The sequence below is a fragment of the Pinus tabuliformis genome, chromosome J (assembly GCF_031772625.1).
Source record: "Pinus tabuliformis cultivar Carrire ecotype Pingquan chromosome J, CPIR1, whole genome shotgun sequence".
Classification (NCBI taxonomy): Eukaryota; Viridiplantae; Streptophyta; class Pinopsida; order Pinales; family Pinaceae; genus Pinus; species Pinus tabuliformis.
This window is the reverse complement of record NC_142295.1, coordinates 683,864,792-683,878,381: the sequence shown is the minus strand read 5'-3', so window position 1 is coordinate 683,878,381 and position 13,590 is coordinate 683,864,792.

Here is a 13,590-nt window from a genome sequence, read left to right as displayed (position 1 = left end):
ACGGTGGATTCCGAGCGAAACTTGTCCAATATTGAAGAGACTATCACCATAAATATCTCGACCAAAACAGATGTTGTAGAGAATATTTATGTTGGCAAATGTTGTTCTCCTTCAGAACTGGAAATATAAAACGCTCTTTTTCGTGAATTCAGAGATGTGTTTTCTTGGTCATACGATGAAATTCTAGGCATTGACTCGCGTATAGTTGAACATGAAATCAAGATGTATCCAGATGTCAAACCGGTATGACAACGGCTACGGCAGGTGCACCCCAAGAAAGTTGTTCCTATCAAGGCAGAAGTTGAGAAACTTCTCCATGCTGGTTTTGTTTACCCGGTTCCTCTAACCGATTGGGTATCGAACATTGTTCCTATAATGAAAAAAAAAGGAACAATTAGAGTGTGCGTCGATTATAGGGATGTAAATCAAGCTTGTCCGAAAGACAACTACCCTACACCCTTTATTGACCATATAATTGATGAATGTGCCAGATGTGAAATCTTTTCATTTATGGATGGATTCTCTAGGTATAATCAAATAAATATCCGCCCACAGGACCAGTCAAAGACTGCATTTATTTGTCCGTGGGGCACATTTTCATATCGCAAATTACCCTTTGGTTTAAAGAACGCAGGGGAAACATTTCAGAGGGCAATGAATTACGCCTTCCATGGCATCAAAAACAACGTTCAACCATATCTCGACGACCTTCCGGCTCATTCGCAAAAGTGGACCGATCATCCGCAGCATTTGAGAGCGATATTTTTGCATTGCCAACACTACAAGATACGACTCAATCCACACAAATGTGTGTTCTGCGTCAGCTCTGGTCGTTTTCTTGGCTTTTTAGTCTCAAAGGACGGGATTCGTCTCGACCCATGTAAGGTTTAGGCAATCATAAATTTGCCTCCACCTTCAAATTTGCTTCAGATTCAGAAACTCCAAAGAAAAGCAAACTTTCTGAGGAGGTTCATTCCAAATTATGCCGAACTTGCTAAAGGTTATACACGTCTATTGAAAAAGGAAGTACCCTTCGTCTGGGATCAGGTTGCGCAAGCTACCTTTGATGCTTTAAAAGAATCCCTAATGAAAGCATAATTAATGTACGCTCCTGATTATCAAAAAGACTTTAACCTGTATCTAGCTGCAGTGGATACAACCATCGCAATGGTTTTAATTCAAGAAGACAACGGAATTTAACATCCTATATATTTTTGAGTAGGAACTTAAATGATACAGAAAGCAAATATTCCTATGTTGAAAAGGTAGCTCTCGAAGCTATTCAAGTGATACAGAGATTTCGACACTATGTCCTCTTTCGAAAAACTACCATTTTGTCAGATTGCAACCCCATGACTTATATATTGTCGCGACATTTGCTGGGGGGAAAATATTCAAAATGGATAGAAATTCTCCAAGAGTTTGATCTGGAATTCGTAAAATCCAAATCAAATAAATCCCAGGTTTTCGAGGAATTACTATGTGATCTCCCATCGTCGTCCAACGATGAAACATCCGAAGAAAACATCGTGGATGAATCTTTGTTTCTGATATCTTCAAGCAATCCGTGGTATGGGGATATAATCATCTATCTCCAAACCCAAAAATATAGGTCTAATACCTGTCTCTCGGAACAAAAACGTATTTGATACCAATCAAAAGACTACATGATCGTCGGTGATACACTTTACCGTCATGGTGTCGATACAGTTCTATGGAGGTGTCTCACCCATGAGGAGGCCGAAAAATTCCTGAATGATTGCCATTCAAGCGCGTGTGGGGGGCATCAATCTGGTTACGCTACAGCGCAAAAAAATTTACGAGCAGGATACTTCTGGCCAACAATGTTCAAAGATTGCATAACCGCAGTCAGAAGTTGCCATGCATGTCAAATTTTCGATAGCAAAACCAGAAAACCACCTGCACCTCTGCAACCGATAGTTGTTGTTGGGCCATTCGCCAAATGGGGCATTGATTTCATGGCATGTAACCCCACCTTGACTGGGGGAAACGGGTATATCATAGTCGCTGTAGACTATTTTACCAAATGGGTCGAGGCGATGCCTACATTAGATAACACTGGTGAAACAGCTGCCCTTTTCTTTTTCAATCATGTAGTCGCCAGATTCGGTGTTCCACAGGCTATATTCACAAATAATGGATCGCATTTTCACAATCACATGATGGTCGAATTAGCTGCCAAATTAGGGTTGTCCCACGATAGCTCTACTCCATATTACCCACAAGCCAATGGACAAGTTGAGGCAATCAACAAAGTCCGGAAGCGGATGTTGCAAAGGATGATTGGAGTCCAGAAAAGGAGTTGGCACCTGATCCTGTACTCAGCCTTGGGGGCATACCGAACATCGGTAAGAAATGTAACTGGGTTTACACCTTTTCAACTAGTGTATGGCCTAGAAGCAATCTTACCAGTTCAGTGTGAAATCTCGTCCCTCAAACTCGCAGTCGACCTTCTCCCCGGAACTTCAGAAGAGGAGGCTCATTTCTTGGAACTAATCCAATTGGATGAAACCCGTCGTGATGCCGCTTTGGCTAACGAAGCCCATAAGAAATGAGTCAAGGCGCAGTTTGACAAGAATGTCAAACCCCGTGTCTTCTCAGAAGGTGACTTGGTCTTACTTTATGACCAGGAATCCGATAAATTGGGAGCGGGTAAGTTCAAGTCTTTATGGATGGGCCCCTATATTGTTAAGTGAGTGTTAGCAAAAGGAGCCTATGAGTTAATGGATTATGACAGGATTTCACTGGCGCAACCCCATAACAGGTTGTACCTTAACCATTACTACGCATGATTCAGTGTGGTAACCCATATGCTTTTGTTACATTTTTGGTTTCGCTAAGAGTAATTGTTTTGGTCAAGTAATCCACTTTTTACATTTTTCGCAGATGTCGAACCTATTGGAATCTTTTGTTGGATATGCCGACCGAGCGAGTCGTAGTTCACGAAATCTATCTTCTGCAGCCTGGGCCATTTTTGATCCAAGTGGTGAGTTAGTAAGTTTCAGAGGGGCATGTATTGGTCGGTCAAAAAATAACATCTTTGAATATAGCGCGTTGATAGAACTTCTCTCTGATTCCATCACACATGGCATAAGTTGACTTGTCGTCAGGCTAGACTCACAGCTCGTCATACTACGACTCACTGGTATCTACTCCGTCTGAAATCCAACTATCTATCGCATGTTCCTAAGGGTCAAGATTTTGGAAAGACAATTTGATTTTATTCAATATCAGCATATTTCCAGAAAGTCAAAAATGTTAATAGACTCATTGGCAAATTATGTGTTAGATAGACATTTGCAACATTTATAAAAAGAAGCATTTCATCAGTATTTGCATCAGGATCATGTAACTTAACCAAAATAAAACTCCGAAAATCAAATATATATATATAAATGTTTATGGTTTACACATAATGTTCTGTAACCAAGACAAAATTGGTCAAATGACCCAAAACTCAAAACGCTAGGGGGCACCCTAGTCTAATGATGTTGGTGATAACAAGTCACCGCCTGTGCAATCATGCGTAAAAGCCTAGTCCACTGACTCGGTACACCGGTAGTATGTCACTGCAACCTCGGGGGAAGCTCGTCGGTCCTACGTCTAGAATATCAAGAGTTAGGCTTTCAACCTGATCCTACAATGTTGAAAGAGTCTCAACCACATCAAGGTCGCGAAGGATAGCCCTTCCCACACCCTCTCCTGCTGGAGCGGCAGTTGGCACTCTCAGGCGTACTACGGTCGAACTGGTCCAACATCTGCATGAACACATGAGTTTTGATTAGTCCTGATAGAAGAAAATTATAAAAAGAAACGATAAATAGAGATATGGTCAGAGAATTTACCGATGATACCCCACTGCTCGCCAGCAGGCAGTACCAAATCCAGATCACCCCAGAAATCCATACCAGCATATGGATACTAAAAAAAAAACCATCGCCTGACGATTGAACCACTCGAAAAAGGTATCAGAAAAGGAAACCTGGGACTGACCAGCATGTCTGGCCATAAGGTCGACCCATCTCTACATCTGTGGCTCAGTCGGTGGAGGTAAACCAAGTGAAACATACTGCGGCTGCATCAGCGGGATCTTTTCCAAGGCGAAAGCTGTCAAGATAGAACCATATCCAAAGTTCTTCAATCTTCCATTTTTCACCTTGGTTAGTTGTTCTTTCATCATGGAGAGTACAGCATCACACCGGTTGAACACCTTCGGTTCAAGGCATTCCAAGGCATACTGCATATAAGACCTGTTGGCCACGTGAAGTGTCGCACTACCACCTAGTCTAGCAAAAGTGAACAGAATGGTCCTCAGGGACCTGTCAGTGACATCTCAGATAATGAACTGGCCATCCTTACTCGACTAAGATCCCTCTCTGCAATACCTGTGAATGTAATCTCTCACAGATTCACCCCCACGGGCCGAACCTGATAATGAGATAGGGGCACCCTGCCTCGATAAGCCGGTCAAAAAATAGATGTCCACGACAGTCAAGGGGATGGACTTACCCCTAATCTGGAACTCCTGGGTTGTAGGATCCCATGCATCGAGAAAATATTACAACAGGTTGATTTGTTGCCTCATGCAAGAGATGCGGAAAAACTTGAACAAGCCACAGTTCTGCAGTGCATTTACCGTAACCGGATCATGTAAAGCAAGCATGTCCTCTTCTTCATGCTCATGTTCTCGCCATGTAACAGGAATTTTTCCCCAATGAATCTCTGAAACAAACAAGAGAAGAGTCAAGATCCTGATTTGGTGAAAAACAGGAAAAAAAATTCCATGAAAAATTGTGCATAAATTGCCCTCTTTGCACCCATCGCACCCCAGCAGTGTTCTAGGTGGGATGCATGCTGACTGGTCAATGGCCAAGCCAGCATGCATCACACCTTTCGATGTAGAAGAGGTGAGATGGAGCCAGGGCGAGTTTTTCAAACCCCAGAGGCTCAGAAAAACCAGAAAACATGCTCAGAATTCAAAAAGGAAAGGATGAAATTAAAGAGCTCAGGTTTAGCTCCTACCTAGTCTAGACGGCGCCGAGAATTATCCACAGAATCTCCCAGAATCAGCTAGTGAAAATCAAGGGGGAAAGCACCTCCAAAGCTCCAACAAACCAAAGTTCAAATGAAATGGTAAAATGAGAGGTAAAAAGCACTTTTAAATTACTTTTCACGTAATTCAAGTAAAATATTAGTGTTTTAACTCATTTTTCAAACATATATTGTTCGGTTCTAACTATTTTGATGAAGCAATTGAGCAGGCAGTACAACCTTTGAAAGAAAAAAGTTGTCAATGGTAAAATCAAGATAATCAATGACCATTATATTGAGCAGTTTTAACGCGGAATTCAAGCTTGTTAAAAAATAAACATAAGCAATGAGAAAATGTTCCCCCAGAGTTCAAGCTCATTAAAAAAAGAACCAATTTCTGGTAAATAACCTTGATGAATGTATTATCACCAACCTTTGAAGCCTTGGTCGTGTTCTCATCATCACCTCCACTCTGTATTGGCCGATCATTCACCTCCATTTTATTGTTTACCCTTTTTGAGGAACAGCTACAAAGAGTGATCCTGTTAGCCATCCTTGTGACACTGTCGTGATTGGAAAATTCCAAACCTTACCTGGAATCAGCTGCTGCCCGAATTTATCACTCGTTCCTCAAAAAACGAGTCTCCTTTAAGCTCTTTTCAACTGACTCGTAAAATATTAAAATATTACCGAGCAATTGGCCTCTCTAGCTCGTTAAAGGGACCGGAAGTGCTATCCCTCCTTTAGATTTTAATCTTTTTGGACTTGAGGAATTATTACGCAAAAATATCGAGGACTTGTTTTGTTCGGCTCGTTAAAAGTAATGAAAATTCATCCCTTTTGTATTGTTTTATACTTTTTCAGACTCAAGGGATTATATGACGAAAAAGGATTATTGGAGTTTTCTTTACATCCCTTTTTCAGACTCTCTAAAATTGAAAAGGACCGAGTTATCCGTGTCGTTAAACTCGGTAAAACCAAATAGCGACAAACTTGTCCATACAGACAAGAATGAGTTTCACTATCGCTAGGCTCGTTAAAACATAGTGATGGGTTTGCCCGAAGGGCAAATTATATACCAAACATATGTTATCCTCCTCAAGCTTGACAAAAATAAAGAGGTACTAGTCAGCAATGACTCGGGAAAAATTGGGAAGAAAACTTGAAAAAAAATTATTGGTAGCAAGTCGCTCTTGAACATGACACTTTCACTCCACATCCGAGTCGGGTTGGGTTGTTCCATTCACTGGTCACATCACCATGGTTCCGTCACACCATCCATATTTGGGGTTAATGCTACCAATCCATCATGTCAGTGTCGCTAATATGTTCAAGAGAAGTCGCTCAGAGAATTCACTTGTGTCTCACCCACTGCAATACATTTACGCTCCATTCTTTCATGACCGCCACCCTAAACCTTATATCACCAGATCGTTTTCACCTCTATTAAAATCATTTGCTCCGTTCCATGTCATTGATGTGGGATTCACTAAGGCCCTACTATGACGGATCGCTTCTTGTCGACATCAGCTCATTATCCAAGAAGTCGATCTAGGAACAACCCTTTCAGTACTTTGAAGCTTGCATGCCTCAATGGCAATTTTCTCACTTCCAGCGACAGGTTTACATCAATGGCCTTCGACCGAAAGATTTTGCATGGTGTTTGACACCAAGTCCCTTATTCACACCACGTGAATTTTACTGTAGTACCTTGAGGGTCATCATCATTATCGGTGATTCCTCTCACGCCTGTTAACAGCTTACACCACTGGCTGGTAATCAGTTGATGTCTTTCCATGTTCGACTCCAGAACATCTCTTACATGGATCGAATTGTACTTTGAGTGAAGATCGAACGAGATTGAAGACGCAGATCTAGTTTCATCCATCCGGGCTGCGATATATATTCAGGAAAATAAAGACATCAAATGTACATCATTACTGCATAGATAATCATCCAACCTAAGGGATGATGGCTCTACCAGAATCATCAGTCTACACTCAGATGATTGTCTGTCTTATGTACATGAAAATGAATTTATAAAGTTGAGCATGGGAATGCCCGCCTCAACTAGATCACGAAAATATTATGAAGATAATGTATTGTATTGTATCTTATTACAGGTCGCCTTCCAGCTTGAAAAAACTTCAGATCCTCATGATAAAGCATTTCACCCGACATCAACAGATTAACGATCTCATGCTTTAGGGGGCAACTGTTATAGACATTTTCGGGCACTACAACCCCAATCATTTATTTCCATAAACCAAGGGCTCTTAAGTCCCTAAAAGTGTTGTTCCAACCTCTAAAAGAACAAGGTCAACTGATTACATCTTCTCCCAGAAGTTCTCCATGAAAAACTGCTCAGAACTGGTCAACACTGGACCATCTCTCCTGCTCCATGGTCAAAGTGCACTGCGTCCCACCTAAATACACACGGGAGGTGCGATGCATCTTGCAAAGCCCTTCTATGGGGTGCGATGGGCGAGAGTGGACAAATGGAAGGGTTAATCTGCAAGGTGGAGGATCATGGAATCTTCTAGAAACTTCTCCTGTGACACTTGCCTCTATACATTCGCCCAGGGATGAGTAAGAGATCATCAATCTCCAAGTGGAATCAAGAACTATCAGAGAGAGGACACTAGTAAAATCTCAAAAGCTGACTCACCCCCCTTGCAAACATCTATATATGGATCCCTCGTCCCAGAGATCCAGAGGCTGGAATTTTGTATCTTGTAAGGAAGTGCTTCTGGTTTCTTGGTGCAACATCATAGTGTTGGGTGATCTAAGCTTTTCATGAGGTGAAGAAGGGATTTCTTGCTGAGAGGATGATGCTAGGTCAAAACAATTGGTTGTAATCCTCTTTGCTATTTCTTGATTATCAATAAAGCTATTCAAGTTTTCCTCCACATTCTTGTATGATTGATGATATATGCATTTGTGTGGTCAATATATATCTGGTCCTATGTTGGTTATGATAATAGATCTATGTTCTTGGATAGTGTTATGTTGCTTTGATTCTACAGGTGCTCTTTGAAGTTGGGTAGATGAGGAAGCTAGTGGCAAAGATCTATCAGAAGGGAGAGGAATCAAGCAAGGAACCAAGCGAAAGACAAAGGTTGGTCTCCTTTATTCCCCTCTTATCTATTTCTCATAAAGGAAAACGAAAGTGGTTTTAGTTTGTTTGTTTCTAAGGTAGCTACTAGCCTTAGTGGGACTAGCAGCTCTGCATAGACACTAGATTTCCCGATAACACTCTTGTACCTGTATGAACCACGATCTGGAGTTGAGGGATGGATGAATGAATTTGTGACAATATGGATGGGATGGTAGATGAAAATGATGATAGAACCTCACTCTGAGATTATGTTGGTGTTTTCCTAGCTTTCTTACGACTCGGTAAAGGAAACTCAACTGGTGGGATTCCTAGTGTTTCGCTTTGTGCTCTAGTCAGTCGTTGAGATGGGTTCAGATGAGAAGTGACACTACCTTGGGATAACTCAAAATATTCTTGAGATATAGAAATCCCCTGTAACTTATGAATTAAATTTTGAAACTCAGGGGGATCTGAAGAAGAATGATCTGGCTTGTTTGGGATTTCAGTAATGTGCTCTGTATTTTTTGAATATTTGGAATGCGAATGAGAAGTTGAGGGTGATGGTGAGGGATTTTTACTCTTCGAATGGCGTGAAGATGTAGATCTACTTGCCATTCACAGTCATGCCCTCCTTCTAGTTCCAAATATGTTGAAGGCTCAAAAAATCAGTACTCCAACAAGGGGGATAGCCACCGAATCCAGACCTTAGTGCAGCTCCTTTTCCATTTGGAATAGTGGCTCCAACTAGGGATTATGGGACTAGCTTCCCAATCTATTTATGATGTTTTCAGTAACGGTATGATGTTTGTCTCTTTGGGTTTTTACATGGTGAATACTTCTTCTAAATCTAATCTATCTTCTAACTATCATATGCAATCTATCATAATCAAATAAAACATCTAACTTTAAACTATCCCGGGGGTAATGTTTACATATGTGATCTAAAATGATTTCTAAAAGTGATTGATAATGAAGATCATTCAATCACAATAAAAAGAGAATCCATTTAAAAATTATTGTTTCATATAAAAAGTTAGTCGAAACAATATGAGAAATGTATTTCATAAAATATCATTCACATATTCAGCATAAAGAATAAGTCATCAACACACAAAAGTGCAATAATGATAACTAAACATTTAAACTTTCATACATAAATAACTGAAAATGATTTATTGCTTGACACATAAGTAAAAAGCATTAGGAGATAAAAGTACCATTTGTAATACATCCTACTCATGAGCTGTAGAAATATCGATCTATCTTCAAATCACTTAACATCCACTAAGAGTACAAAAGTGCAATTTCAGTAGCAGATGTCAAACTCAAATAGAAAATAAATCGCATTCCATTAATTTTATCAAAACCTCCTTAGTGGGGGAAAGATGCACGTTCTAAAGAATGTTTTTGATAAAACTCTAGACCCCTCTCTAAATGAAAGAGAGGGGTTTAAATACTACTCTATGAAATCTAAAAATAAATATTGTAAAAATAGATGAGGAGGTTTAAACGACCAGCCTCATTTTAAGCAAAAATAAACAAAACAAAAATAAACTATATCTATGACTAATCATGCATCTGATTCTTTAGATCACAAATATCCAACATTGGTTTTAAGAGTGTCAGTTGGCCAACTTCAGCTTTCAATTGTCCTAAAAATATGACATTGGTGAGAGTTGGCACTATCTTCTTGGCAGAAGTCATCAGGCACTTCAGGGTCATCCATTGGCTATGTGGTTTCACTAGGTACTGCCAATATGCTTCCTAGTTCAATATGTTTACCCGTTTAATCACCTCTGCCCTTTCCTCTGCTACTTGTTTCCATACCGCTTGAAGCTGCTATGCTTTTAGAAGAAATCCAAGGGTAGTTTATGCTACCAAATTTGCCTTGTGTAGATTTTCATTTACACATTTGATGACACTGTTCGCTATTGTCGCTGCATCCTCCATTGCCTGCTTTGCCTCTCTTAGTCGAGAATCCCATTTTGAAAATAAAATTTCTTTGTGCGATTCATCAATTTTGGGCATGTCTGCTCTTTTCCCTTCTTCGGATCTTTGCCAGTTCAAGAATTCTAAGACTTTCTTAAAAGTTCAATCTTATTCAAGTCGTAATTCTACGACTTGATTTGTAATATTATTGCTCATTTCACAATGGGAATTCCGTTGTGAAATCTTCTGGAATTGTAGTTCTTTCTATTGCAAGAGCTAGGAATTGAGACCAAGTGCCTCTGTGACAAACTCCCCAATTTTGGGATCATCTTTATGCAATTCTACTATACCTTGTAACTGTTCTTCCTCACTAGCTAAACTGCTTTGATGTGCCAACTGCATTTGCTAAAATTCTTGCTGAAGTTTTTCCAACTGTGTTTTTGCTTGTTGATTGATGTTGAATTGCTATAACTGTTGTTCCAAAAACAAAATCCTATCTTCTTTTTCTTTAAGTAGCAATTGAACCTCTGCCGCCTTATCAATAATTGCTGAAGCGTATGCACCTGTGACCTGTGAGAGCCTAGTGAGATTTACCGAAGGATCTGTAGAGGGCTCTTTCCAAAGAACATCTAGAGGTTTATCCTTGGGAGCAAGCACAGAATCCAACTTTATTTTCTTTCTTTGCCTTCTAACGACAACTTTATGTTGAGGGCTATAGAATACATCTAGTGGAGGAATTTCCTCTATTCTTAGTACAATCTCAGATGAGGGAGCAATAGGAATGTGCTCCGTTTCCTGAGTGTTGACAACCCTTTCTATTACCATTTTTGTCATTGTCTCCTTTGGATTTGTTGGTGGCTCTACGCTTTTTTCTTCTATGTTAAGTATCTTATTAAAATTTTCCCATTCCCATTCTAGATCAATTACTAGCGGTTTTGTTTGCTTTATAAGGGGAGTTGAGGCCTCGGCTTGTTTTACTAATGAAATCTATTGATCAAACTCTATTGTAGATTGAGTTGTGTCATTTATTGACTCCTCATTCTTACTGTGTTCGTTCTCAGATTGATTTCCAGAATTTTCTGTTGATTCTTTTTCAGAACTTGTTTTGGACTTGTCTTTTGAATCGTCACTTACGCTAATGCTGGGAGTAGGCTCTCTTATTGGTTCAATAAGTAATTGGTCCAATGGGACCTTAGATAGCCTCTGTTTTCCTTAATTGTCAAAATTTTGGAGACTTTCTTGGTTAAAAAAGAATTCGTGTTGTATGTTGAACCTCTTTGAAGGTGTTTTTCTGTAGGAAAACATCATCAAAGGGACCTTTTTCATGAGTAAACTCTTATTTTAACCATTGTGTTAAAATCACTTACAACACCAGAGGGATCATATTGTCTTCCTGGGAACTTTGGTAGTTGTAAAGATAATACATTATTAACTTATTTGAAAGCATGACCTAAGTCATGCAATGCAAATGCTCCGCATATTATAGGAAATTGGGGCCATGTGGCCTTCTTGGAATCTTTCGGTATTTTGCTCATTCCTCCCTCACCACATGTCTGATAGGCTATCTCCCTAGCCATCAGTTTATCTGGGACATAAAAAGGTAGCACATGGGGTGAAGCAATGTTTCCAAACACTTTGATATATGTGAACAATTCTTCCCCAAACCGTCTTGCCACAAGGAGAATATCTACCTCAGCTTCTTGAGAAAACCTTGGGGCATCTTTGTTGTAGATCTTTTTATGGATCAAGAGTATGACTCCATGACAAATTTTGAAGAAATGTGACACAAAATTTGATTCCCACATGCCTTTGTGATCAATTTGAATGGAAAGTGCATTTTGAACTGTCCACTTCCATCCAATAACAGGAAATTTGGAAACAAAACAAATAGCGTCCATAACATAGGCGCTCATAAAAAATGGAGGGTAAACCCTCGAAGCAATGCTTCTTTTTCTTCTGTATTCTAAAATTACAGTGGCTAAAATATCTGACAAGATTTGGGCCCAATTCATTATTGTGGCATTGATAGCTGCATCCACTAGTGGTAACCATTCTGATGAAAATTTGTTGTTGTTTGGTTTACCAAATAGTCTACATAACATAGCAGCGGAAAAATAGTAAGGGGAACAAAGAGAAATAGTGGTGTACATACCATTTTTATCTTTTTTGAGTCTTTCCTCATTGTTTAACCAGTGCTTTGTGCATTCTGCCAAGTCTACATTCTCCTTGGCGAACTTCTCGACAAATTGCTTGTTGTAGATGGTTTGGGGTTCTGGTAAGTGGTACATAAGCCTCAGATTGTCTGGAGTAAACAAACCCATGACCTCCTGGCTTGCTGTCTTGAACTCTCTGTTGGATATGTCTGCGTCATCTATAATCCATTTCACCATGTCGGTGTAGGGGAGTATTTTTGGCCTTGCAACAATGCGGTGTAGAAATGAGCTTGCAAGTTCAATTTGGGATGCATCAGAAGAGCCACGTCCATCCGCTGTAACTGTTACTTCCATAATTCTTGGTTGCTCCTCTTACAACAACCGATACATATTTTCCCACTTAGATGTCCCTGCATCCCGATTACTAGTAGTGTCTATGAATAATGGGGTCATTTTTGACTTCTCAAACATAGGAGCCTTGCCTTTCTTCCTCATTTCTTTGTGTGTTACGCTCTACGTGTTCTTCTTGAAAGTTGCAAGCAGAGAGAAAAATATGATAAAAATGATAATGAATACAGGAATAATCAATAGAAAGATGAAAATAAGGTGACGGAGGGTCTTTAATTCTAAATCATATCAAAAGATATCAACTTGCGTCAAATGGTCCTTTACACTGATCCTAATCATTCTTTTAATAAATGACCACTAATGGACCATTATGCTAAACTTTAATGTTCATAACTTTGCATCGAAAGTCAGAACGTAATCTCCTGGAACCTTGAGCCCTTTGAGTTGCGATAAAAGTGATTTTGCGATTTGCTTCACAATATCACAGATCGCTATATCGCAAAATTTATTTTCGTTAAAAACCACCGCCACATGAGTCACTGTGATATTCAATTTGTGAGATGTTATCACATTTCACGATATTTGCTTATGTTTCATCAAGTAATGTCGCGATATTGAAATTGCAATGCGATAAGGTTATGGGATTTATGATCTTGCATTCTCACGGATCACATTTTCAAGGGGTAACTTTTATAAGGGATGTCCGTCATAACTTTTTGCGATGCAAGAATAATCTTTTCTAAAGCGGGTTTTTCAAGGTTTACCTTAATGTTCACGAATTTCCATTATAAAGCTATTCTAAGGCTTTTTATCATGTGGCGCTTTTTATAAGAAACTCGTAGTTTGTGAAGTTTTATGCACTTAAAGTATGAAAGGTAAATTTCCATGTTTTCGCAAGTTCCACTTTGACATCTTGTTTTATCCTAAAAATAAAAAGCCAACATTAAATGCTAAGGTTTGATTTTGGGAAGGGTCCCCATTTATTAATGTTATTACTAATACTAATAAATG